The sequence below is a fragment of the Phyllobates terribilis genome, unplaced genomic scaffold (assembly GCF_046119375.1).
Source record: "Phyllobates terribilis strain yellow unplaced genomic scaffold, ASM4611937v1 Scaffold_66__1_contigs__length_7565176, whole genome shotgun sequence".
In the NCBI taxonomy this organism is placed as follows: Eukaryota; Metazoa; Chordata; class Amphibia; order Anura; family Dendrobatidae; genus Phyllobates; species Phyllobates terribilis.
This window is the reverse complement of record NW_027362826.1, coordinates 3503252-3529796: the sequence shown is the minus strand read 5'-3', so window position 1 is coordinate 3529796 and position 26545 is coordinate 3503252.

Genomic DNA, 26545 nt, shown 5'->3' with positions numbered 1-26545 from the left:
GGGTATTTACGTAGCTTTCCAAGCTCTCAGACACGGACAATTGGACGCTTTGCTTGCACAAGGAAGTGGATGTGGTTGATGTTTGTTGTGTGAGAGCAACCGCAGCTTGTGGGCAGGAGATATGAGCGCCTGCTTCTTGAACAGCAGATTCTGAAGGACATAGCCCAGGCAACATGGCATAAGTCTCCACCGAACCCAAAAGCACTACAGATACTGGCTGGTGATGAGCTCATGCAGCCTTTATTTATCCCTCATCCCCTCAAGATGGCTGGACCATCATTGTAAATAAGCCCCTGTACTTTGTGTCACCCCCACCTCATTGTAGATTGTAAGCTCTTACGAGCAGGGTCGTCATTATTTTTGCTTTAATTATAGTATTATCTTTAACTATGTTACTTATGACTGTTGAATATGAACCTCTGAATTGTAAAACGCTGCGGAATAGGTTGGCGCTATATAAATAAAGAGTATTATTATTATTATTATTATTGGTTTGACCCGTAGATGCAGATTTGGTACCCTGGTGTCCCGCCCACCTACTAGGCTGCTTGGTTGCCATGTGGTTTCTCATACTGGTGGTGCTCAGGTTGCCCTTGCCCTGGCCTCTGCTCAACTTGGTATGGCAGATGCTACAGACAACAATGTTTTTCTCTGAAGGACTTTCAGAAAAAAAAATTCCACGCAACAGCTGAACACCCCCTAGCCCTGACTTGGCACACAGCGGGGGTGCTCTTGGGAACAGTTGACCCAGTTCTCACTCTGGGTAAACCACGACCCCTTGGTGCCTGCATTGGTGCTACATATCCATCTTCCTCTGTATTGCTGTCATGGCTATGCATGCCAACGGTCCAGGTCAGATCAGTCGACTCATCATCGACCACCTCATCTTCTATCTCATCCTCCTTCCCAGTTGTAGGCTGACCTGATGGCAACTTAGTCTCATCATCATCAGCCTCCACCTCTGAAGACAGTAAATGACGTTTCTCCAAGTGGCATTCTTCTGGCCATAGATCCTCAAATTCTTGAGCATCAACGCACGCCACCTCCTCTTGTCCCTCTTCAATGCTGTACAATGATAGGCCAGAGCCAACCAAATGATACGTACCAAACAGATCCTCGGAGTAGCCAAGCTTGGGTCATATGTCTCCTGTGACTGATAATGGTGGGAGGAAGGAGAACCAGCTTCAGGATTAGAAGGGCCAGCCTTCTGTGTATCCACAGTAGACTGTGTGGTCGTGGAAGATATGTTGCTGCTTGAAAAATGTGTAAAGGCCTTGTCTGCTATCCAAGACAGAATCTGCTCTGGCTCTTCTGGCTTCCACACATGTTTACGTTCCAGACCGGGAAATTTTTCCAGGAACATAGTGGATGCATCAAGCTTCTTCTAACCTGACACAGACTGAGTGCCATCTCGAACACCACTGACAACACCACCTCCACGTCCCTTAACAACAGGCTTTTTTGGCATTTTGGGTTTTGTTGACAGATTTTCAGATGTTGATAGCACAAGCCAAGCTAGCTGTCACAGGCACAGCCAAAATAGTGAGTCAATAAATAAATAGCCATAGGGCTAATTTTTTACAAATCCTATGCACATTGCGCAGTGGACAAACCAGGACAGTATTCCTACTCCAACCTAACTACTATTTGTGGTTGGAGGCCCTTGGGATGGGGACTTACTGCATCAACCATGACTCAGCCCATAGAGCTAATTTTCACAAACCAGATGCACATTGTGCAGTGGACAAATCTGGAATCTACAGTAGTCCTACCAAACTAATATCTGTCATTATGGGCCCTTGTTACAGGTTGTGTCACATTGTGATTGAGATAGGGGATACATATTCAATAGAAATTTACACTGACTGTTGATGACCGAATGATGGCCCTCTGAAAACTTGAATTGAGGGCCACAACTACTACAGTACTCCATCGTAGATAATGTTTGTCAAGGGAGGCCCTTGTCATGGAATCTTCCTGCACCTATGACACATCCCCCAGCCCCAGGAGTAATTTTTGGAAATACGATGCACATTCTGCCATGGACCAAGTAGAACAGTATCATGAAGTCTTTACTTGCTATATAATCTGGGGAATATTGAAAATCAAAATCTCTAAGCCATTTGGAGAAGCTTCTCCAACCCATCCTGGAAGGGGGTACCATATATCCTTAGTCCATTGACTTGCACAAGTGATATATTTGAGCTCATCATCCAGTTGACTTGTGCAGATTTATTTTTCCGGTTCACAGAGTTCAGCTATACCTGAGGTTCGTAGGCCGCACTCACTGCTACCTTCTAGTACGCCATGTCTCTTTGCCATTTTCTCTGTAGTCTCTGCCCTTAAATTAGTTAAATAATAGTGAGGGCCCTACAATATGAATAAGTGAGGACATTCACAAATGTACACAAGAGGCACCCCCAAAATTTCTAGAGGAGGGCACTTCAAAATGTATGTTACAGGGCCACACGAGGGCTCTCACAAAACTCAGCTTTCCTGCCTACTGCAGGGCCTCTGAACATTTGAATTTAGTGCCGCAGTATCACATGGTGGTGGAGGAGGAGGAGGAGGGGGTCAAGCCCAACGCTAAAATGGGCACATTGTAAACTGGTATGGAATATGTATTCCACTATCTGAGTGTCAATGATGGAGGGACCGCCCAAATGTCTAAGTAACAGCTGTCCCTCCAAAACGCATGTTACAGAGCTACCTGAGGAATCTCAAGTCAAAGATCAACATACCTACTAGTATGTTCTAGCTGTGCTTGTAAAGTGCTGGGGAATAGCGAGCTAAAAATGATGTATGACAGAGGGACCTATAAAATGTATAAGTCAGGGCCCTCCCAATTGTAAAAGGCGAAAAAAAGCCACAACAGTATGTGTGAACAAACGCTAAAAGAGATATTTTTTGCTTTTTCTGGTTTATTTGGCCTTATAAACAAGTGATTGTGCAGGAAAAACTGTTTCTTAACCTTTTTGGCCTGTTAAATGCAATTTAGGTTAGGTTTGGTAGTTGTTCTTGTGTGTCTGTAAAAGTGGCGTAATACTGCGACAAACTTATTCCCAGAAACCATGTGTGAGTCAGAAATGCATGCAGGCCCATTCTCCAGGCTCTTCCCATTCTGTTTCATCACTTCCCCATCCTTTTTAGCCTTTTCCTCAAGCCCCCAGACCCCTTTGTAGGGTCCAGCAGAAAATTACTCGCATTTCCCATTGACTTACATTGTACTCGCTATTCCGAACGAATACGCAATTATTACAAAGTACTCATTACGAGTATAGCGATTACGAATATTACGGTACTCGCTCATCACTAGTGTTCACTGTGCAGAATAATCTTTGGAAAAGTAATTATGATTCATAACATTATTGGGGAATTGCTATTGATGTCATTTTTAAGTTGTCATTCAGTAAACCATGGGGCAGATTTATTGTCCGATGAACAAAAGTAGATTTTAATCAAGAGATCATGAAAACTAAAGTAGTTCCACAAATGGATGTGTTTATAAAAAGTGCTGTGATAAATTTATCAAGGTGCCTCTGCTGTATCCTGTGTAACTAGCTATGCCCGACCCTGTAGAGATGCTACAGCTGATGGCCATGCACACATAACTTCTGGCAAGGGGTAGAGGCATAAGAGAATACATTGTATTGATGCCACATGACTGGGTATGGATCGAAATTACCCCTTCATCTTCCCTCTCCAATACCACTTCACTCCGTCTCCCCAATTAAAACACTGACACTTTTTTGCTTTGGATAATTTTCACCACAGCGGCCACTTATTATAACATTATAACATTATATTAAGAACAATACCATGTAAACTTAAAGAGGTTGTCCACTACTACACTGTGTGCAGAATTATTAGGCAAATTGTATTTTAGAGGATTATTTTTATTATTGATCAACAACTATGTTCTCAATCAACCCAAAAGACTCATAAATATCCCAGTTTAATATTTTTGGAAGTTGGAGTGTTTTTTTTTTAGATTTGGCTATCTTAGGAGGATATCTGTTTGTGCAGGTAACTATTACTGTGCAGAATTATTAGGCAACTTAATGAAAAACAAATATAATCCCATCTCACTTGTTTATTTTCACCAGGTAAACCAATATCAGTGCACAAAATTTAGAAATAAACATTTCTGACATGCAAAAACAAAAACCCCAAAAATTAGTGATGAATATAGCCACCTTTCTTTATGATGACACTCAACAGCCTTCCATCCATAGATTCTGTCAGTTGCTTGATCTGTTTTCGATCAACATTGCGTGCAGCAGCCACCACAGCCTCCCAGACACTGTTCCGAGAGGTGTACTGTTTTCCCTCCCTGTAGATCTCACATTTTATGATGGACCACAGGTTCTCTATGGGGTTCAGATCAGGTGAACAAGGGGACCATGTCATTATTTTTTCTTCTTTTAGACCTTTACTGGCCAGCCACGCTGTGGAGTAGTTGGATGCATGTGATGGAGCATTGTCCTGCATGAAAATCATGTTTTTCTTGAGCGATACCGACTTCTTCCTGTACCACTGCTTGAAGAAGTTGTCTTCCAGAAACTGGCAGTAGGCCTGGGAGTTGAGCTTCACTCCATCCTCAACCCGAAAAGGTCCCACAAGTTCATCTTTGATGACACCAGCCCATACCAGTACCCCACCTCCACCTTGCTGGCGTCTGAGTCAGAGTGGCGCTCTCTGCCCTTTACTGATCCAACCTCTGGCCCATCCATCTGGCCCATCAATAGTCACTCTCATTTCATCAGTCCATAAAACCTTTGAAAAATCAGTCTTAAGATATTTCTTGGCCCATTCTTGACGTTTTATCTTATGATTCTTGTTCAAAGGTGGTAGTTTTTCAGCCTTCCTTACCTTGGCCATGTCCCCGAGTATCGCACACCTTGTGCTTTTTGATACTCCAGTAACGTTGCAGCTCTGAAATATGGCAAAACTGGTGGCGAATGGCATCTTGGCAGCTTCACGCTTGATTTTCCTCAATTCATGGGCAGTTATTTTGCGCCTTTTTTGGCCAACACGCTTCTTGTGACCCTGTTGGCTATTTGCCATGAAACGCTTGATTGTTCCGTGATCACGTTTCAAAAGTTTGGAAATTTCACGACTGCAGCATCCCTCTGCAAGACATCTCACAATTTTGGACTTTTCAGAGCCCGTCAAATCTCTCTTCTGACCCATTTTGCCAAAGGAAAGGAAGTTGCCTAATAATTAAGCACACCTTCTATAGGGTGTTGCTACAGATCCGGGTAGTGGAACCTCTGTGCTGCGGTGAAAGACGGGACCTGAGGGGAGTAACTAGGTATCAACTTGGACCGACCAAGATCGTACGGCGGCTCAATCGACTCCGTGACCAGGGAAGGACCGAGCAGAGGGACCAGGTGCTACTCTGGGGACCGACCTTGTATGAGAGCAGGTGACTCCCATGGGTCAGAAGGCAGGTACTGACCGGTACAGCAGATGAGCACGGCAGGCAGGCTGACAAGTGATCCGGGCAGACGGACTGGCAGACACGGCAGGTAACAAGCAGGAGCCTCCAAGTAGGCTGGCTGGTAGGCACGGCAGGTAACAGGCAGGTGCTTCTAGGTAAGCGGGCTGGCAGGCACGGCAGGTAACAGGCAGGTGCTTGTAGGTAAGTGGTCTGGCAGGCACGGCAGGTAATGGGCAGGTGCTTCCAGGTAAGCAGGTGGGCAGAGCCCATAGACAGACTGGCAGACTGGACTGTAGACAGACTGTCGGGCTGGAGAGTAGACAAGCTGGCGGACTGAACTTGTAGTCAGGCTGGCGGACTGGACTTGTAGTCTGGCTGGCGGACTGGACTTGTAGTCTGGCTGGCGGACTGAACTTGTAGTCAGGCTGGCGGACTGGACTTGTAGTCAGGCTGGCGGACTGGACTTGTAGTCAGGCCGGCGGGCTGGACTTGTAGTCAGGCTGGCAGACTGGATTTGTAGTCAGGCTAGCGGGCTGGATTGGTAGTCAGGCTGGCGGGCTGGACTTGTAGTCAGGCTGGCGGGCTGGACTGGTAGTCAGGCTGGCGGGCTGGACTGGTAGTCAGGCTAGCAGCGGGACCTGAGGGCTGAAGCAGAGTAAAACACACAAAGCTACAACCTTGCACGGGCACCTCCATTTTGGAGGAGGTGCCTTTTATATGAAAGGTCCTCCGGCCATTGGCCGGGGACTCCTTAGGACGGCGCGCGCGGCCCCTTTAAGAGGGAGGAAGCGCGCGCGCCCTAAGAACAGTGCCCGGGAAGCTGCTCGTGCCAGCAGCAACAGAAGCAGGAGCGCCGGAGGACGCCGGGCAGGGAGTGCAGCGGTAATTGGGACGGAGTCTCTGCCTGTCAGGGGGCAGAGACGCCGATACTACAGTGTTGATGTCATTAGTCAACACTCCTCCTCCTTACAGAGATGAATATCACCAGATTTACTTAATTGGTAGTTGGCTCTCAAGCCTATACAGCTTGGAGTAGGACAACATGTATAAAAAGTATCATGTGATCAAAATACTCATTTGCCTAATAATTCTGCACACAGTGTATAGAGAATGCCCCCTTCTATTTAAAAGGTGGAAATAAGATTTTTTATAAGTACCTTGTGTTGTGATTCTTGCCTGTGAGCAGCGATATTGCAGACCACTCACCAGTGATCATGTGATCCCGGCTGCAGCCAGGCGTGACCCATTGACGCCCTCCCCCCTGATTGATGGGCTATGGGTGGGGTTTCCCCGCGTGTCACAGCCCAGCATCCACCGCGCTTTCCCTCTCCTCTGCATTCATTGGTGGATGCTGGACTGTGACGTGCGGTGAAATCCCGCCCACAGCCCATCAATCAGGTGGGAGCGCGTCACTGGGTCACGCCCAGCTGCAGCCAGAACCTGACGTGACATCAGCGGATGTCAGAGCCGGCTGCAGCCGGGTCACATGATGCCTGGTTAGCAGTCAGTGATAGCGCCATCCACAGGCAAGAATCACAACACAAAGTAATTACAAAAAATCTTATTTCCACCTTTTAAATCGACGGGGGCATTCTCTATAGTAGTGGACAACCTCTTTAAAGAAAGAAGGTGGGAGGGTTTCTTGGAGCTAAAACATCTGGCACCACCTAATAAAATTATTAACCGACCATTTTACCCTCAGCCGTGAAACCTTAGCTCGAGTGCACCATACTACCACAGTCTGGGATAGCTTGTCAAACCATAAGCTCCCAGGGTAAAACCCCGTCCAGAGCCCAACAAATGCCAGATTAACCCTTTCTCCATATTATACTGAGAGTGAATTATCCAATATAATTCCTTCCACCACCAATAATACACCAACTCTCAGGACTCCTCCCCCTCCCACCAACAACCACTGTGACAATTTTTTTTGTAATAAATATGTATACATATATAACTATAAGAACATACAGCTCCTACCAATCCCTGCTTCACCTAAGGGAAGGAGGGTGGGTCACTCTCAGCTTCACTGACCCAAGATGGCCCCTCTTTCCGGCATTTTTCCCCTAAATACTGCTCATCCTCCACCCCCTTTTTCTAAACACTAATGACCACCCTATAAACCCCCTGCATTATTTCAAATTGACCCTCTCATTCAATCTCAGTCATGAGGGGCTTTCACCTAATTCCCTTTCTGGAAGAGACTGATAGAGCTGCTTCTTTGTGTGAATTCACTCCTTTCTCTCCCCATTTGTTTCCCTGAAGGAGGAGAGTATTTGCTGCTTCACCATCTTGTGAGCTCATCATGAGTCCAACCATTGAAGTACAAGCTCAGTGGTCGGACACCTAATCTGAGCCCACAGATTATCATTACAGTGAATGCTGAGACCTCATGCAGTGCCTGGGGGGCAAGCACACAGCAGTGGCCCATAAGTAGCGGCCCATCCTTAACATGCTTATTTCCAGCAGCTTCATAGGTTATAGTCACACAACCATATTGTCTGTCTGAGAGCTGCCCATGGAAAAACCCACAGCACTTGGACCAGTTCAGATGAGCGTTTGTAGTGGTAAGACGCAGTACATATTATGCTTATGCATGACCATTTTTCAACTGGATATACAATATTAGAGATGTAGTAAAACAAGGTATGCTGTGCTTTTCTACACTCCTAAAAAACATATCAGCAGAGTAAAGGTGGCCACACATAAGCCCAGATCTGCCACATAGATACCTGTGAATAATTATTTTGTGTATTTTTTCAAACAAACTTGATCAAGCAAATCATCATTGTAAAATTCCATTCCATATTATAGTATACTAGCTATTGAACCCGTTCTACGCCCTGGTGGCGAGCATTTTTATTGGTATATGGTCCCCTATCCTGGTTCATGCTCCCCCATTCTGGTCCCCCATCCAGGTATTTGTGCCCCCACCCTGGTCGCCCATCCTGATATATGCTCCCCCATCCTGTTATATGCTGCCCCATCCTGTTATGTGCTACCTCATCCTGGTCCCCCATCCTGGTATATGCTCCCCCATCCTGGTCCCCCATCCCGGTATTTGCGTCCTCATCCTGGTCAATGCTCTCACATCCTGAATCACTTTGGGGAGACAACTACGGTTGGATGCAGAGTTGGATTCCCCCCAAGGTATCTGCGGTGACATGAAGGGCCATCTGCTAGCCTGTCAGACTGAAACTGCGTTCCTGTGACAAGCCCAGCATTCCCTCCTTGGTCTCGCAGCTAAGCGGCTGATCGGACGATTAGACAGCCTCTTCAGAGATCAGTTAATGGCCGGTAAGTTCTGAGCTCAGGCCCCAAAATAGGGATCCCAGTGGGAACGTGCACGCAGACTATAGAGAGAGTTTGGCACCATAGATTCTCAGTTAGAGACATTGTTTGCTAATAGGGTTGTGTGAACCTTAGCTAGATACTCCCCTCAGTGGGTGAGCTTGTGTATAGATAGTGTAACAGTATTGTAATCGTAGTAAGTTGTTAAGTTTGTGAACTTTTGCACTGCACCCCTGCAGGGGCTGCCCCTTGCACCCATATAATTACATCCTTGCTTCGGATAACCCGCGGTTACCGCATTAGGTGGAACCACTGGTCAGGCAAATTATAGTTCATCTTTTAGTACATCCTGGTCCTGTCAGTTGTGCAGTGCAGGGGTCCTAGCTGTGCTGAGCTAGGTATGTGTGAAGTTCATTTGTGTTCCTTTCTTACGTTGCTGGGGCAACCCAGTTTCTGTTCTTAGTAAAAAGGTGGTTCCCTAACAAATTGTCTGCTAGTATCCTTTGTCCTCGGGCCGCTGTATTCTGATAGTGACCTCCCCGCTACACGGTCTACACTGGTATGTGCTTCCCCCATCCTGGTATGTGCTCTTCCATCCTGTTCTGTGCTTCCCCCATCCTGTTCTGTGCTTCCCCCATCCTGTTCTGTGCTTCCCCCATCCTGTTATGTGCTCCCACCATCCTGTTATTTGCTTCCCCCATCCTGTTATGTGCTTCCCCTATCCTGGTATGTGCTTCCCCCATCCTGGTATGTATTCCCCCATCCTGTTATCTGCTCCCCCATTCTGTTATGTGCTCCCCCCCATCCTGTTATGTGCTTCCCCCCATCCTGTTATGTGCTTCCCCCCATCCTGGTATGTGCTTTCCCCCATCCTGGTATGTGCTTCCCCCATCCTGGTATGTATTCCCCCATCCTGTTATCTGCTCCCCCATTCTGTTATGTGCTCCCCCTCATCCTGTTATGTGCTTCCCCCCATCCTGGTATATGCTCCCCCATCTTGGTATATGCTCCCCCAATCCTGTTATATGCTCTCCCATACTCCATCAATTAAGTAAAAAAAACACTCCTACTCACCTTTCCATCGCTCCCCTGCAGTGCGTTGCCTGTGTTATTTTACTAAAATGGCACCAGAATCAGCGCCTGCATAGCACGATATCCAGCGCCATTTTAGTGAAGACACATTTGCAGAGTGTATTCAACAAAATGGCGTCGGAGTACGCACATGTGCATACCATGCAGTCTGGCGCCATTTTGTTGAAGACACACTGCAAATGTGTCTCTACTATAATGGCGCCGGATATCGCGCTATGTGCAGGCGCCGATTCCGACGCCACACTCCTCCCCGGCCTCCGGCCCGAACAGAGGTGCGACACTCTTCCCAGGTAGGTATGTGCTTATGGAGCCAGAGATGGCGGTATGCGTTAAGTGCCTACACATACCGCGATCTCTGGCGCCACACTCCTCCTCCCTGTAACCTGAAGTGGCTGGATGCGTTCTTCTGTCTGGGGCCAGACTGCGCAGGCGTATTGCACAGGCTCAGTCCACATATGCTTCGGACAGACGGACACATCCAACGTTATATTATAGATGATGTCACATTATTGTAGCAGTCACTAATTATCCTGTGTGCACCATCTGATGTCTGTGCACACAGTGTACATATTATACCACATACAGTACAATATACATAGGAGAATATATGGCTGCTATATAGAGACCAGCAACTTAATTTGCAGGACCCTGATCTAGTGGTCAGATGAATATTCAGTGGCTACTTGATCAGAGCCCTATGGCCGCCTCCTACCTGACACCATTCTTTTTGTCTTTCTTTGATTTGTAGGCAGGCACAATGTTTTGCATGTGTCACGCCACAAAGATGACACCACTCAAGGTCTACAAATCAAAAGAGGAGTCCGAGATGCCGGCAGGTAGGAGGAGGCTCGCAGGCCCTGGTCTGGTGGCCATGGACTACTGACGTGACTGACCAGTGTCCTGTGAATCAATTGGCACATCTGTACTGGTATCTGACATATCATGACTATACATACAGTATCAGATATTATATACAGGATATCATGTGACAGCTATATATGACACTATGACTACAGACATCAGATATGACACCATATTATGTTGTGTCTATCATGGGATGTTTGATCTGATAGCCCTCGGCCCAATGTTATTCTATGGGCCGGCTCAGATCTGTGATTATTTTCTCATGCTGATGCAGCATGCTGCGATTGACAGCAAGACTTGGCTCACACTCACCCATACAAGTCTATGGATGCGTGTGAAACATCGGACTGCACTTGGATGTCATCCCAGTGCAGTGCAATTACCATGGACGCTGGCAATGGAGGAGATGGAGAAATGACTTTCTTCGTCTGCTCTGCACCTACAGAGGATGGAAGCACAGTGCACTGACACTCGGCTCACTCTCGCAGCAGATGCTATACGCTAGTGTGACCCCAGCCTAGCACTGGATGTCTGTATCACAGGATATTACATCCAGTATACAGCATAATATGTGATGGTATATGATATACTGTGATACAGACATCAGATATTATACCAGCCATCAATTATCTTGTATTTAATATGGGATGTCTTTGCATATAGTATACCACATACAGGATAATATGTAACTAGTGCATATTACACTATGACTACAGACATCAGATATTACACCACTCACATATTATGCTGTATATACCATCTGATGTCTGTGCACAAAGTATATCACATCCAGTATACAGGATAATATGGGATGGTATTTGACATACTTTGATACAGACATAAGATGGTATATACTGGATAATATATGATAGCATATGTCAGGGGTGGGCAATTAATTTACCCGAATGGCCACATGAGAGAACGTGACTGTTGTGGAGGGTCGAACCAATAGATTGAAGTTAATTCTGCTCAATATTAATATTAACAAACATTAATATTAACAAAAATTTATATTAATATAAAATATTAATTATATCACTTAATATTGAGCAGAATTAAGTATGTTGACATCCCCTTAAATACCGTATGAACGCACACACATAGCCCCCTTTGTTTAGTATGAGCCCCACATAGCCCCTTATACACAGTATAAGCCCATTATACACTGTGTGACCCCACATAGCCCTTATATACAATGAGTCCTCACATAACCTCCTAAATACAGTATGAGCCCTCACATAACCTCCAATACACATTATGAGCCCTCACATAGCCCCTATATACAGTGTGAGCCCTCACATAGCCCCCTATATACAGTGTGAGCCACACATAGCCTCCTGTATACATTATGAGCTCCCATATAGCCTTCTATATACAGTGTGAGCCCCCACATAGCCTCCTATATACAATATGAGCCCTCACAAATTGCCCCTATATACAATTTGAGCCGCAAATAGCCTCCTATATACATTATGCTCTCACACATAGCCTCCTATATACAGTGAGCCCCCACATAGCCTCCTATATACAGTATGAGCCCTCACATAGCCTCCTATATAAAGTATGAGCTCCCGTATAGCTTCCTATATAGTGTGAGCCCCACATAGCCTTCTATATACAGTATGAGCCCCCTATGTACAGTGCGTGTCCCCACATAGCCCATATATACAGTATGAGCCCTCACATAGCCTCCTATATGCGATATGAGCCCCACATAGCCTCCTATATACAGTGTGAGCCCCACATAGCCTCTTATATACTTTATGAGCTCCCACATAGCCTTCTATATATAGTATGAGCCCCCGCATAGCCTTCTATATATAGTGTGAGCCCTAACATAGCCCCCTACATACAGTTGGAACCCCACACAGCCTCCTATATACAGTATGCGCCCCCACATAGCCTCCTATATACATTATGAGCTCCCACATAGGCTCCTATATACAGCGTGAGGCCCCACATAACCTCCTATATACAGTGTGAGGCCCCATATAGCCTCCTATATACAATGTGTAGACCTACATAGCCTCCTATATACAGTGGGACCCCCCACATAGCCTCTCTATGTACAGTATGAGCCCCCGCATAGCCTGTGTATACTATATGCCCTCACATAGCTTCCTATATACAGTATGAGCCCACACATAACCTCCTATATACAGTATGCGTTCTCACACAGCCTTCTTTATGCAGACACACATCCCAAACACATATAAAAGAAAAAAAACAACACCATCTCACTTCGCTCTTGTTCCCCCAGTTTTGATTCTGCACTTAAAAAAGTAACTGCAGTTTTTTACATGCGTTTTTTTTAGGCTCCGCATAGAAGACAAGAGAAAGAAAAAAACACCAAAACTGCACAGTTTAGCAGCGTGTCGAGACTACAGAAGGCGCAGTTCTCATGAAATCACATCCACTTCGCTTGGATAGCTAAACCCAGCAGAATTTATGTGCAAAAAAAGCAGCAGAAAATATGCAACATTTATGCTACATGGGAACAAGTAAATGTGATTGCATGAAATCTCCGCCCTCTGTGCATGTAAATACGCTGCTGTACTCTGCGGTTTTAGTGCCTTTTTCTCTATAGGCTTCTTCTGAAAAAAATGCATGAAAAAAACGCTGATGCATTTTTAAGCGCAGAATCAAAGCTTTTCTGTACTATTAAAAAAGTGCTAAAAACTGTGCTTTATATCTGCCACAAAATCGCATGAAATAAGGGGAACACGCATAAAAGAAACGCAGCAAACACACAACAATCAGGGAAGATTGTTATTGCATCGTTTGGTGAGGACACCTGCAGAAAAAAGCTGTAGAAAGAACGCAGCATTTGCGCTATGTGTGAACACGGCCTCAGCACTACAGTTTTATTACATTTTTTATTGGTTTAATAGAGAAATATCAATCACGCCTTTTTTTATGCCATTTACTGATTCCCATAAATAATTTGATGGCTGTGTTGTGCGGGTTATCACGATTACAGGAACACCAAATATGTCAGTGTTATTTGCTGATTTGTGATGTTTTTTATTTAAATTTTAAAAAATGCATTATAAATGACAATATTTTTTTCATTATCAAGTGTTTTTCATTATTTTTTAGTAATTTTATCTCTAGAATACAAATACATACATTGTACACAGCAGTGTATTTCTATCAGTAGAATCTGTCTGTTGAGTCAGAGCCTGCAATAGAGATAAAGTATACTAAATTCTCCTCATGACCTCACCAGAGCTTGTAGCTCAGTAGCTTAGGCTCCTGCCTGTAATGTTAAGGTTATGGGTTCGGGACCTGGGGAGACTCACAAAATTAGAGAAAATTATGTTTTTGTAATTGCTTCTTATTATTTTTACTACTTTTATAGCAATCTTTTTCTTCACCTCAGTATACAGGGAACATAGAAATACATTGTTATATATACAATGGATCTGTATGGACATGTATAATCTGATTCTGGGTTCACTGCCTGCAATAGAGGTCAAGATTGCCAAATTCTCCTATGTGAATCATTATAAGTTGTGGCTCATTAGTAGAGCGGCAGCTTGTGAACATGGAGATGTGAGTGTAAGACCAGATCACTGGAGAAGCAGTGAATATATGTGGCGCCCCTGAGGGTTCAGTTGCCACAGGGGTACTGCACCTCAGCTCAAGGTGTGGTATCTCCTCTTCCAGGTAAGGATGGAGCATTTCTCAGGACCCTACTTCACCACTCAACACTACACCACTCTTGTCCTGTAGGGGGCCTAAATGCACCAGGGTGCTGCCCTGGGCCGGGATGGAGGAGATGGGGGGGAACCAAAGATAGGGGGAACCATGTAGTGGGTGAGGGTGGAGGACACACTTTTAGGAAACACTTATTCTTTCATATTTAATCTACGGCCATCTTAAGTTCACGGTCTTTGATTGTGGTCTTCTGTTGGGGTCCAGCAAGAGGCTGTAGCTGGCTGAAGAGAAAACTTAGTGGGAGAAATAACCAAGGAGAGGAACACACACCAGAGGGTTCTCGACAGGTGCTCCTGATCTACCTGGAAAGTGCTGAACCCCCTTCCCGGTGGCCGCATTACGTCGTGTGTAGCAGAGGGAAGCTTTGCGGCTAAAGATCATCTGAAAGTGAGTAAAAACCCTGGATGACTTCACACACCGCTTCAGCCTGTTATTTTCTGTGCGGCACTGCACCCATCATCACCTTCATCTCACTGCCCTGAGGCCTGCTCTGCCTGTGGGGAGCCATCCCATCTTAGCTGCCTGTAACACCGGCCTCAGTGGACTGAAGCAGCGCTGGTGTCCATCACCGGAAACCACAGGTGGTGTAGTCGAAATACCACTCTCACTTAAAAGCCCAATTTTTTATGAGGAAGCCCTGGGCACTCAACGGGTCTAGGCCACGACTGCATCCCCATCCCCTACAACCGACCCGGTTCCCAGTAACCCCATCTCCCAGGGAGGGCGTCTCATATATAACTTAATTTATGCACTGAGTAGAGAAGCGGCCCTGCCCCAAAAAGGAGGAGTTACGGAGCGATGAAAACATTGGAGAGAGGTGAGTATCAGAAGCCAGGACAAAAGCGCTGACGTTTCGGGAGAGTCCTGCTGAATCCGGGATAGTTGTGAGCTACCAGAATATAGGGGGGGAATTCATGACTGGTATATAATATACTGTGACCACAGACATCTGATGGTATATAGCAATGTGTATTTTTTAAAACATCTGATTTCTGTATCACAATAGATCATACACCAATCTGTATACTAGATGTGGTATATTATGTACACAGATATACAATGCAGTGTACTGATCACACCTGGACCGGCCTACAGGACCTAGCATATTACATATTGGGCCATATAGTACAATCTGTCATGTGCTGTAGGTTCAAGTGTGATCAGTAGTGTTGAGCGACACCTTCCGATATCAGGAAATATCGTATCGGATTGGATCGGGCCGATACCCAAAAAGTATCGGATATCGCCGATTCCGATACCAGAAACCAATGCAAGTCAATGGGACACAAATATCGGAATGAAAATAAACCCTTTCTTTCCTTGTAGGTTAATTCTACATGAAGTAAAACAACTAAGAATAATGTAGAATGACATGAAAAGCCGGCAATTCATCAGCGGCATTCACCGGTACCCGACAATTTACAACAGAAAGAATAGAGCTTCACACATAGATTAGATAGATAGAAACATGTCAGTCACATATATATGAAGTACTGTGACAGTGTTGCTTATTGTACTTGTCATTTAGTGTAAAGGATTTATTTTAAAAAATATTAGTGTTTTCGTGCACCGTCTCTTTAAGAAAGCCGGCCGGCAATTCAGCATCTGTACCCGACAATTTAGAATAGACAGAATAGAGCTTCACACATAGATTAGATAGATAGAAACATGTCAGTCACATATATATGAAGTACAGTGACAGTGTTGATTACTGTACTTGTCATTTAGTGTTAAAATAAAGGATTTATTTAAAAAAAAAATGGCGTGGGGTTCCCCTTAATTTTAGGCTCTAGCGGAGGTTAAGCAGACAGCTGGGGCAAATGTTTAATACCCACGGAGCTTCCCAGGCTACTAATATCAGCCCCCAGCTGAATACCTAGCCTTTACTAGCTATTAAAATGGGGGAATCCCCCCAAAAAAATAACGTGGGGTCCCCCCTAATTTAATAGCTAGCACAGGCTAGGCAGACAGCTGGGGGCTGATATTAATAGCCCAGGAAGGGTGCCATGAATATTGGCCCCCTCCCAGGCTAGAAACACCAGCCGTCAGCCGCCCCAGAAATGGCGCATCCATAGGATGCGCCAATTCTGGCACTTAGCCTCGCTCTTCCCACTGCCCTGTAGCGGTGGCAGTGGGGTAATGGGGTTGGGGTTGATGTCAGCTTATAATGCCAGATGACATCAAGCCCAGGTTAGTAATGGAGAGGCGTCTATAAGACACCCCCATTACTAACCCCATAGTCAAAGTTAAAGAAAAACACAAACACCCAGAATAAAGTCCTTTAATTGAAATAAACACACAATTCTTTATTGTTCTAAATTAAACCATACTTACCATCACGCCCATTCCAGCTGAAGCCAACGATCTCCTGCAATAAAAGAAAAATAATAAAGCAACATCATCCTTACCTTTCAATGGTTCCCAGGATAGCTCCAGCTCTGCTACATCGAGATGACAGGCTGGACCGCAGCAGAACGCTGCCATCCAGCCTGTCATCCAGCAGACACTGAGAAGCGCAGGCATGCTTGCGCTCCTCAGTGTCTCTCTGTGACGTCATCCAGATGAGCCGAGTTCATGTCCAATGAACTCAGCTCACCTCATGCACGTCACTGACAGCGTGGGAAAATTCTCCTGCACTCAGCGCTTCAGCGTGAGAATTCTCCCACGCTGTCAGTGACATACATGAGGTGAGGTCATGTCCAATGAACTCAGCTCACCTCATGCACGTCACTGACAGCGTGGGAAAATTCTCACGCTGAAGTGCTGAGTGCAGGAGAATTTTCCCACGCTGTCAGTGACGTACATGAGGTGAGCTGAGTTCATTGGACATGACCTCGGCTCATCTGGATGCCGTCACAGCCAGACACTGAGGAGTGGAAGTATGCCTGCGCTTCTCAGTGTCTGCGGGATGACAGGATGGATGGCAGCGTTCTGCTGCGGTCCAGCCTGTCATCTCGATGTAGCAGAGCTGAAGCTGTCGTGGGAGCCATGGAAAGGTAAGGATGAGGTTGCTTTATTATTTTACTTTTATTGCAGGAGATCGTTGGCTTCAGCTGGAATGGGCGAGACGGTAAGTATGGTTTAATTTAGAACAATAAAGAATTGTGTGTTTATTTCAATTAAAGGACTTTATTCTGGGTGTTTGTGTTTTTTTTAAATACTTTACTAGAAATTCATGGTGGTCATGTCTAATATTGGCGTGACCCCATGAATTTCGGGCTTAGGGCCAGCTGATAATGCCAAGCTGGCCTTAACCCCTTTATTACCCAGTGAGCCACCGCACCAGGGCCCTGGATGAGTTGGGTACAGCGCCAGAAGATGGCGCTTCTATGAACGCGCCATTTTCTGGGGCGGCTGCGGACTGCAATTTGCAGCGGGGGTGACCCAGAAAGCTTGGGCCTCCCTGCGCTGCGGATTCCAGCCCCCAGCTGCCTAGTTGTATCTGGCTGGGCACAAAAATAGGGCGAAGCCCCACGCATTTTTTTTTTAAATTATTTCATGAAATTCATGGAATAATTAAGAAAAAAAGGGCTTCCCTATATTGTTGTGTCCAACCAGGTACAAATAGGCAGCTGGTGGTTGGGGGCAGCCCGTTCCTGCCTGCTGTACCTGGCTGGACACAAATATAGTGCGAAGCCCCACGTCAATTTTTTTTTAATTATTTCATGAAATAATTTTTTTAAAAAAGGGCTTCCCTATATTGTGGTGTCCGGCCAGGTACAAATAGGCAGCTGGTGGTTGGGGGCAGCCTGTTCCTGCCTGCTGTACCTGGCTGGACACAAATATAGGGCGAAGCCCCACATCAATTTTTTTTAAAATAAATCCTTTATTTTAACACTAAATGACATTTGAGGAGTTAATAAAGATGCAGTCCCTAAATTATTATTTATTTTTTAATTAATTTTTCCCAAAACTTTTGACATGGGCTTCGCCATATTTTTGTATGCCAGCCAGGTACAGCATCCAGCTTCTATGAACGCGCCATTTTCCGGGGCGGCTGCAGACTGCAATTTTCAGCGGGGGGGCAGAAAGCTTGGGCCTCCCTGCGCTGCAGATTCCATCCCCCAGCTGTCTAGTTGTACCTGGCTGGACACAAAAATAGGGAGAAGCTCCACGTTTTGTTTTTTTTAATTATTTCATGAAATTCATGAAATAATTAAGAAAAAAAGGGCTTCCCTATATTGTTGTGTCCGGCCAGGTACAAATAGGCAGCTGGTGGTTGGGGGCAGCCCGTTCCTGCCTGCTGTACCTGGCTGGACACAAATATAGTGCAAAGCCCCACGTCAATTTTTTTTAAATTATTTCAGGAAATTCATGAAATAATTTAAAAAAAATTCTTTTATTGCAGGAGATCGTTGGCTTCAGCTGGAATGGGCGTGATGGTAAGTATGGTTTAATTTAGAACAATAAAGAATTGTGTCTTTATTTCAATTAAAGGACTTTTTTCTGGGTGTTTGTGTTTTTTTTAAATACTTTACTAGAAATTCATGGTGGTCATGTCTAATATTGGCGTGACCCCATGAATTTCGGGCTTAGGGCCAGCTGATAATGCCAAGCTGGCCTTAACCCCTTTATTACCCAGTGAGCCACCGCACCAGGGCCCTGGATGAGTTGGGTACAGCGCCAGAAGATGGCGCTTCTATGAACGCGCCATTTTCCGGGGCGGCTGCGGACTGCAATTTCCAGCGGGTAGGGCCCAGAAAGCTTGGGCCTCCCTGCGCTGCGGATTCCAGCCCCCAGCTGCCTTGTTGTACCTGGCTGGACACAAAAATAGGGCGAAGCCCCACGTATTTTTTTTTTTAATTATTTCATGAAATTCATGGAATAATTAAGAAAAAAAGGGCTTCCCTATATTGTTGTGTCCGGCTAGGTACAAATAGGCAGCTGGTGGTTGGGGGCAGCCCGTTCCTGCCTGCTGTACCTGACTGGACACAAATATAGGGCGAAGCCCCACATAATTTTTTTTTAATTATTTCATGAATTTCCTGAAATAATTAAAAAAAAATTGACGTGGGGCTTTGCACTATATTTGTGTCCAGCCAGGTACAGCAGGCAGGAACGGGCTGCCCCCAACCACCAGCTGCCTATTTGTACCTGGTTGGACACAACAATATAGGGAAGCCCTTTTTTTCTTAATTATTCCATGAATTTCATGAAATAATTAAAAAAAACAAAACGTGGAGCTTCTCCCTATTTTTGTGTCCAGCCAGGTACAACTAGGCAGCTGGGGGATGGAATCTGCAGCGCAGGGAGGCCCAAGCTTTCTGCCCCCCCCGCTGAAAATTGCAGTCTGCAGCCGCCCCGGAAAATGGCGCGTTCATAGAAGCTGGATGCTGTACCTGGCTGGCATACAAAAATATGGCGAAGCCCACGTCAAAAGTTTTGGGAAAAATTAATTAAAAAATAAATAATAATTTAGGGACTGCATCTTTATTAACTCCTCAAATGTCATTTAGTGTTAAAATAAAGGATTTATTTAAAAAAAAAAATGGCGTGGGATCCCCCATAATTTTAGTCTCTAGCGGAGGTTAAGCAGACGGCTGGGGCAGATGTTTGAAGCCTGGGAAGGGGGTAAAACCCACGGAGCTTCCCAGGCTACTAATATCAGCCCCCAGCTGAATACCTAGCCTTTACTAGCTATTAAAATGGGGGACCCCCCCAAAAAAAATGACGTGGGGCCCCCCTATTTTAATAGCTAGCAACGGCTAGGCAGACAGCTGGGGGCTGATAATAATAGCCCAGGAAGGGTGCCATGAATAATGGCCCCCTCCCAGGCTAGAAACACCAGCCGTCAGCCGCCCCAGAAATGGCGCATCCATAGGATGCGCCAATTCTGGCACTTAGCCTCGCTCTTCCACGCTGCCCTGGTGCGGTGGCAGGGGGTAATAGTGGTGGGGTTCATGTCAGCGCCAGCTGCCATGAAGCCCAGGTTAGTAATGATGGGCGTCTATAAGACACCCCCATTACTAACCTACAAAGTGTTAAAAAGAAAAAACACACTACACCCAGAAAAAAATAATTTATTTGAAATAAAACACACAATTTTATTTAATTCTTAGTTTACTAAAAATAATAGTTACCTGTCCTCGTTCCTGCGCTGATCTCCCATGCACAGCTGTCACATCTGGAGATGGTGACAGCTGTCATGGCTGCTGTAAGCTCACGCTGCCGGGAACACGTCCGCTCCCGGCAGCGGGAGCCACTGACTGAGGTCACCGGAGTGCATTCAGGCAGCGCAGCTCCGGAGACCTCCTTTACGGCACTGCTGTACCGTGGGAATTTCTCACGATACAGCAGGGCCGTAAAGGAGCTAACCGGAGCAGCGCTGCCTGAACTCCGGTGAACCCTTACGGCCCCGTCATTCTAGCGGCGGCAGCGGTTCAGAGCGGTCACATTCTATGTGGCTGCTCTGAACTGGAGATCTTCGTGGGACACTCGTGGACTGCTACGGAGGGGTAAGGATAAGGTTGTGGTTTATTATTTTAGATTTTATTACAGGAGATCGATGGCTTCGGGGAATTAGGTGTCTAGGTGAGTATAGGTGTAGTTTTTTATTTTTTACTTTATTTTAGGTGGCGATCGGCGGGGACAGGTAATGTATGAACTAATTTCTTTTAGGTAACCACTGGCCACCAATGACATGTATTTAACATTTATTGGGGACACAGTAGGGCAATTTAAATAGCAGGATCAGGCTGATGGGAACTACTGCTCCCATCGAGCTGATCCTGCTGGCAGGAGTGGACGGGGGACAGACATAGGCCGATGGGAGTAGTAGTGTCACATCGGCCTATGTCTGCCTGCACGCACACACCCGCACACATCGCACAGACACCGCGCACACCCGCACACACCCCGCACACACACCCCGCACACACACCCCGCACACACACCCCGCACACACACCCCGCACACACACTAATCATGACGGGTCTGGGAGGTGAGGCTGACCTGTGCGGCCGTGGGAAAGTTCATGTGAGTTCATGTAGTCAAGCATGAACTCACATGAACCCTCTGAGGGCAACGCGGCGACTTCAAATGAACAGCTGATCGGCATCACCTGATACCTCAGCTGTTCATTTGAAATAACCGGCGGGAAAGCGCAGCACAGAACGGGAAAGCCGGCGGTGAAGTCTTTTCACTGCCGGCTTCCCCGCCCGGGTCCTTCGCTCCTTGGTGCTGCGCTCCCCGCCCGGTCCTAATTTACGATTGGGATTGGAGGTGGCGAGGGGAGCGGAGGATCGGGGTGGGAGGCTGCGGGGAAGCAGTATGGGGCTGTGTGATTGTTTAAAAGCCGGCGGCTTTTTACCGCGCGCCGGCTTTTAAACAATCAGGAGAATTCTCCCCCGCTGGGATGGCATTCTGATGACAGGCTGGATCGCGCTGCCATCCAACTTGTCATCCTTCACAGACACTGCAGAGCGCAGGCATTATGGGAACTTCCGATTCCGGTATCCGATATTGTAAAAGTATCGGAATTAAGTATCGGAATTCCGATACCGCGAATATCGGCCGATACCCGATATTACAGTATCGGAATGCTCAACACTAGTGATCAGTCAATCCAGGATCCTGTATAGTGATGTCTGTGGGCCTCTCTGCTGGGACTCAGTGTGATTTATTGCTCCAGACTGAACTTTCTGCATTGACAGGGCGACCCTAATCTGCATCGAAGTTCAGACTCCTGCAAAAACTAACACTGAGCACCAGCAGAGCGACCACCGACAGGACAAAACACAAATCCGTGTGGGCTTATGAGGAGATGAGCAGCTTCCTGCTACCTCCTCCGTGTGGGCTTATGAGGAGATGAGCAGCTTCCTGCTACCTCCTCCGTGTGGGCTTATGAGGAGATGAGCAGCTTCCTGCTACCTCCTCCGTGTGGGCTTATGAGGAGATGAGCAGCTTCCTGCTACCTCCTCCGTGTGGGCTTATGAGGAGATGAGCAGCTTCCTGCTACCTCCTCCGTGTGGGCTTATGAGGAGATGAGCAGCTTCCTGCTACCTCCTCCGTGTGGGCTTATGAGGAGATGAGCAGCTTCCTGCTACCTCCTCCGTGTGGGCTTATGAGGAGATGAGCAGCTTCCTGCTACCTCCTCCGTGTGGGCTTATGAGGAGATGAGCAGCTTCCTGCTACCTCCTCCGTGTGGGCTTATGAGGAGATGAGCAGCTTCCTGCTACCTCCTCCGTGTGGGCTTATGAGAAGATGAGCAGCTTCCTGCTACCTCCTCCGTGTGGGCTTATGAGAAGATGAGCAGCTTCCTGCTCCCTCCTCACTGCAGACCTCTTAATGTCACACTTATCCACGGAGGTCTCCGATCCACAGGCTCCTCTCCGACAGAATGAATCAGCTAAAAGGCGCGCTGTGACGCCACTTCTGCAGGCGCAGCCAGGGTCGGTCTGGCCTGGCGGGAAATCGGGAAATTTCCCGGTGGGCCCCGATATGAGAGTGAGAAAATTGGTGGCGGGGGCTCTTTAAAAGCGCGGCTGAAGCAAATGTAGCGTCGCGCGCACGGCACATTCATTGGTGACAGCGGGCCTGCAGTGACGTGCATGCAGCATACTTAACACGTGAGTCTCTGACACTGAGAGGACGGATTCTTTCTGGGCGGTGACACGCACTGCGCTCTGCTCTCCAACTGGCTGGCAGACTGGTGTGGTGTCAGGTGACGCTGACGCCGCTCTCTTCTGGCCTCTGATACGCCGCGGCCGCGCTCTGCAGTGCTCTCTCTCTGCTCCAGGGCCGGCCTCTGAGACGCCGGCGCCACCGAAGCTGATGTCTCGCTCTGCTCTCGGGCTTCTGATACGTCCTATCCCGGCTCCATATCTGCCCTGGCCTGCTCCCCTGTAGTAATACCAGCTCCCGACCAGGTGGTGGCACCGCCCCCTTCTCTCCTGCTCTGACTCTGGGCTTTTTTATACCGGTTCCGGGGCTGGATATGTGGACGGTGACCTGCAGCACTCTACAGTTCAACTCTCCAACCAGGCCTGGAATTGGAAACAAGGCTGCAGGCCTACAGCTGCCACTGCTTCAATTTCCTATCAAGAGCACCGTGCCAAATATTCATTAACGTTTTTATGGGTGAGTCATATGCCTGTGTGTGTGTATATGCCTGCTGGTGCGTGTATATGCCTGCTGGTGCATGTGTGTATATGCCTGTGGTGCGTGCGTGTATATGCCTGCGTGTGTGTGTGTACAGTGTGTGTGTAAATGCCTGTGTGTGTACAGTGTGTGTGTATATGCCTGTGTGTACAGTGTGTGTGTGTGTATATGCCTGTGTGTACAGTGTGTGTGTATATGCCTGTGATGCGTGTGTATATATGCTTGTGTGTGTGTATATATGCCTGCCTGTGTGTATATGCATGTGTGTACAGTTTGTGTATATGGCTGTGTGTGTACAGTGTGTGTGTATATGCCTGCATGCTGTGTGTGTATGTATTTGAGTGCCTGCATGTCTACATGTGTATATGTGTCTTCACACGTGTGTGCGTGCTTCCCTGCATGTCTGCATTTTTGTGTGTGATTGTCTGAGTGTGTCTGTGCATGACTGCGTGTGCATTTCTGTGAGTGCTTGCCTGCATGTGTACGTGTCCCCATTTCTGTATGTGTATCTGCGTGTGTATATTAGGGCTCTTTCACATGTCCTGATATTTACGGGACTGGAGATATCCGTGTCCACCTGTGTGTCATCCGTGTGACACATACCAGTGCTTGGGAATCAATGTACAGTTAGCGCTGTTCCCAAGAGCTGGGTGCTGCCCTCATCATAGATCCCTGCCGGTGCTGCGATCAGCAGCAGCAGGGTCAATGATGAGAGTAGTAGTCTACTCCCGCCATGTCCAACTGTAAAAATAGGAATAAAATTAAAAAATCCTTATACTCACCTCTCCTAAGTGTCACCCACTGTAATCCGTGCGAGCGGGCAGGAGAGGACAGTGTGGAGAGCAGGTACCATAAGAGGGGTAGAGTGTATGTCATGTTTTGTGCAGGGAGCATTGTAAGAGTTAGGTTTATTCAGGGGCTCAGTGTAGATATTTTTATTCAGGAGCATTATAATGACTCTGCTATCTTTAAGGGCATCGTGTCGGGATGTGCTGCAGAAGACCGGAGAAGATGGAAGTCTGCAGAGACGAGCTGTGGATGAGAAAAGTCCTCAAGGGGTCTGGACAAGATGGAGACGAAAAGAAGGAGAACGACTCTAATCAGAGAAGACGTCTCAGGTAAGATACCTGGATGTAAATGTTCATTTGTGATCCTGCCTGTGTCTCATCAGTACTGTGGTTCCTGTATGGTCCGCAGTCTGATGATGACTGATAACTCCCAGTATCTCTATTGTTAATTACATACTGGGAGTTGTAGGTTTATGCGATACAAAGATATATGGGGCTGACCTGACATTACAAATGATGGTGGTTCCGATGATGTATTCATGTACTGATGTGTTTGTGCGCGTCTGCGTGTTTGTGCGCTTCTGCGTGTTTGTGCACGCCTGCGTATCTGGAATAATATGTATTTTTGTAAGATGCGTGTATCTAACTGTGCATTGTGGTGTGTAATAACATTCATATGCTTGAGGCACCTTTACTAAATCTATTAGGTCTCTTTCACATGTGTTAGGGAATTCCATTTGTCTTTCCACATTTAGGAACAGACAAGTGAAATTTGCTAACCTTGTCATAACTGTCACCATTGGGATGTGCTTGTATGGAGCGGGTTCGGGAGCTGAGCCTGCTCCATACCGGGCAGATGTCGGCTGTGTTACATAGTCGGCGTCTGCCTGTAACAGCGGTGATCAGAGCTCGCCTTGATTGCTGCTGTTTTGAGTATTTAAGTGCCCTTGTCAATCACTGACAGCGGCATTTAGATAGCACAATGGCCGGTGCATGCAGTCACCTGTTCCCTTCAGCCCCCTGTGACGCAGTTGCAGGTTCCTGATGGGTTGCCAGTAGTGCTGAGTGAGCGTGGTCGGATAAGAGACATTACAGTCACCGCGAACTACAAAGTGAGCGTGCTGCAATAACTTCCGGCACCTTGATTGTGACACTTCCATGGAGCCCAACCTCAGGCTGAGCTTCATTGAATGACTAACATGGTAGCTGCACCTGGCAACTAGTGCTGAGTAAGTTTGGTCGGATAAGGTGTGATCCCAGCATGCTCGGGTGTTATCCGAGTATCTTGTAGTGCTCTGCTAATATGCTCGAGTCCCCGGGGTAGCATGTTTTGCGGTGATAGACAGAAGCAACACATGCAGGGATTACCTAACAAACCGGCAATTCCTGTATGTGTTGCGTTTGTCTACCTCCGTAAAACATGCTACCCCGAGGACTCCAGCATAGTAGCAGAGCACTACAAGATACTTGGATAACACCCGAGCATGCTGGGATCACACCTTATCCAACCACGTTCGCTCAGCACTAGTTGCCAGGTGCTGCTGCCATGTTAGTCATTCAATGAAGCTCAGCCTGAGGTTGGCCTCCATGGAAGATGTCACAATCAAGGTGCCGGACGTTATTGCAGCACCCTCACCAACCCTATGACAGGAAGCGAGTGGCGGCAGGGAGAATAAAATGTAATTTTCTCCGTGTAGCCAATGCTTTTCCAATAAGCCATCTAACCAGGCTTTACACCCTATTTACCTGCAGATTACCCCTATATCTGCAGATAAATAGCATTTTTCAAGGTGGCAAGTTACCAATAAAGGGACTCTGGCAGTGCGGAATGACTGTTCGAAGAAAGTCCTGCCGCTTGGTGCTCCACAGCGCGGCCAAACATGTAATTATAGTACATTATAGAAAAACATAACAAGTAATAAAACCGTTTAGGTGGGCTGTAGTGTGGGCCCCTAGAGTCAGTTCCCCTGGTGGGCCCTAGGCACCCCAGTCCGACCCTGGGAGCAGCACACATAGCATGCAGTTGGCATGTCTGCATCACTGTGATGTGGCCAGGACAGCAGCTACAGTGCAGCTCCCCGGCAGCCCCCCTGAGTAGCTTCATGGGATCCGGCGCGGGGGGACATCCCTCCCCCCCAGCCCAGTGCAGTCTTAGTATGAAGAAGCTAGTAAAAAGTCCAATGCAATAGCATGTATCCTTAGATGAAAGGCCCAAAAGAATAGGGGCATACTATTAGACCAGTGATCG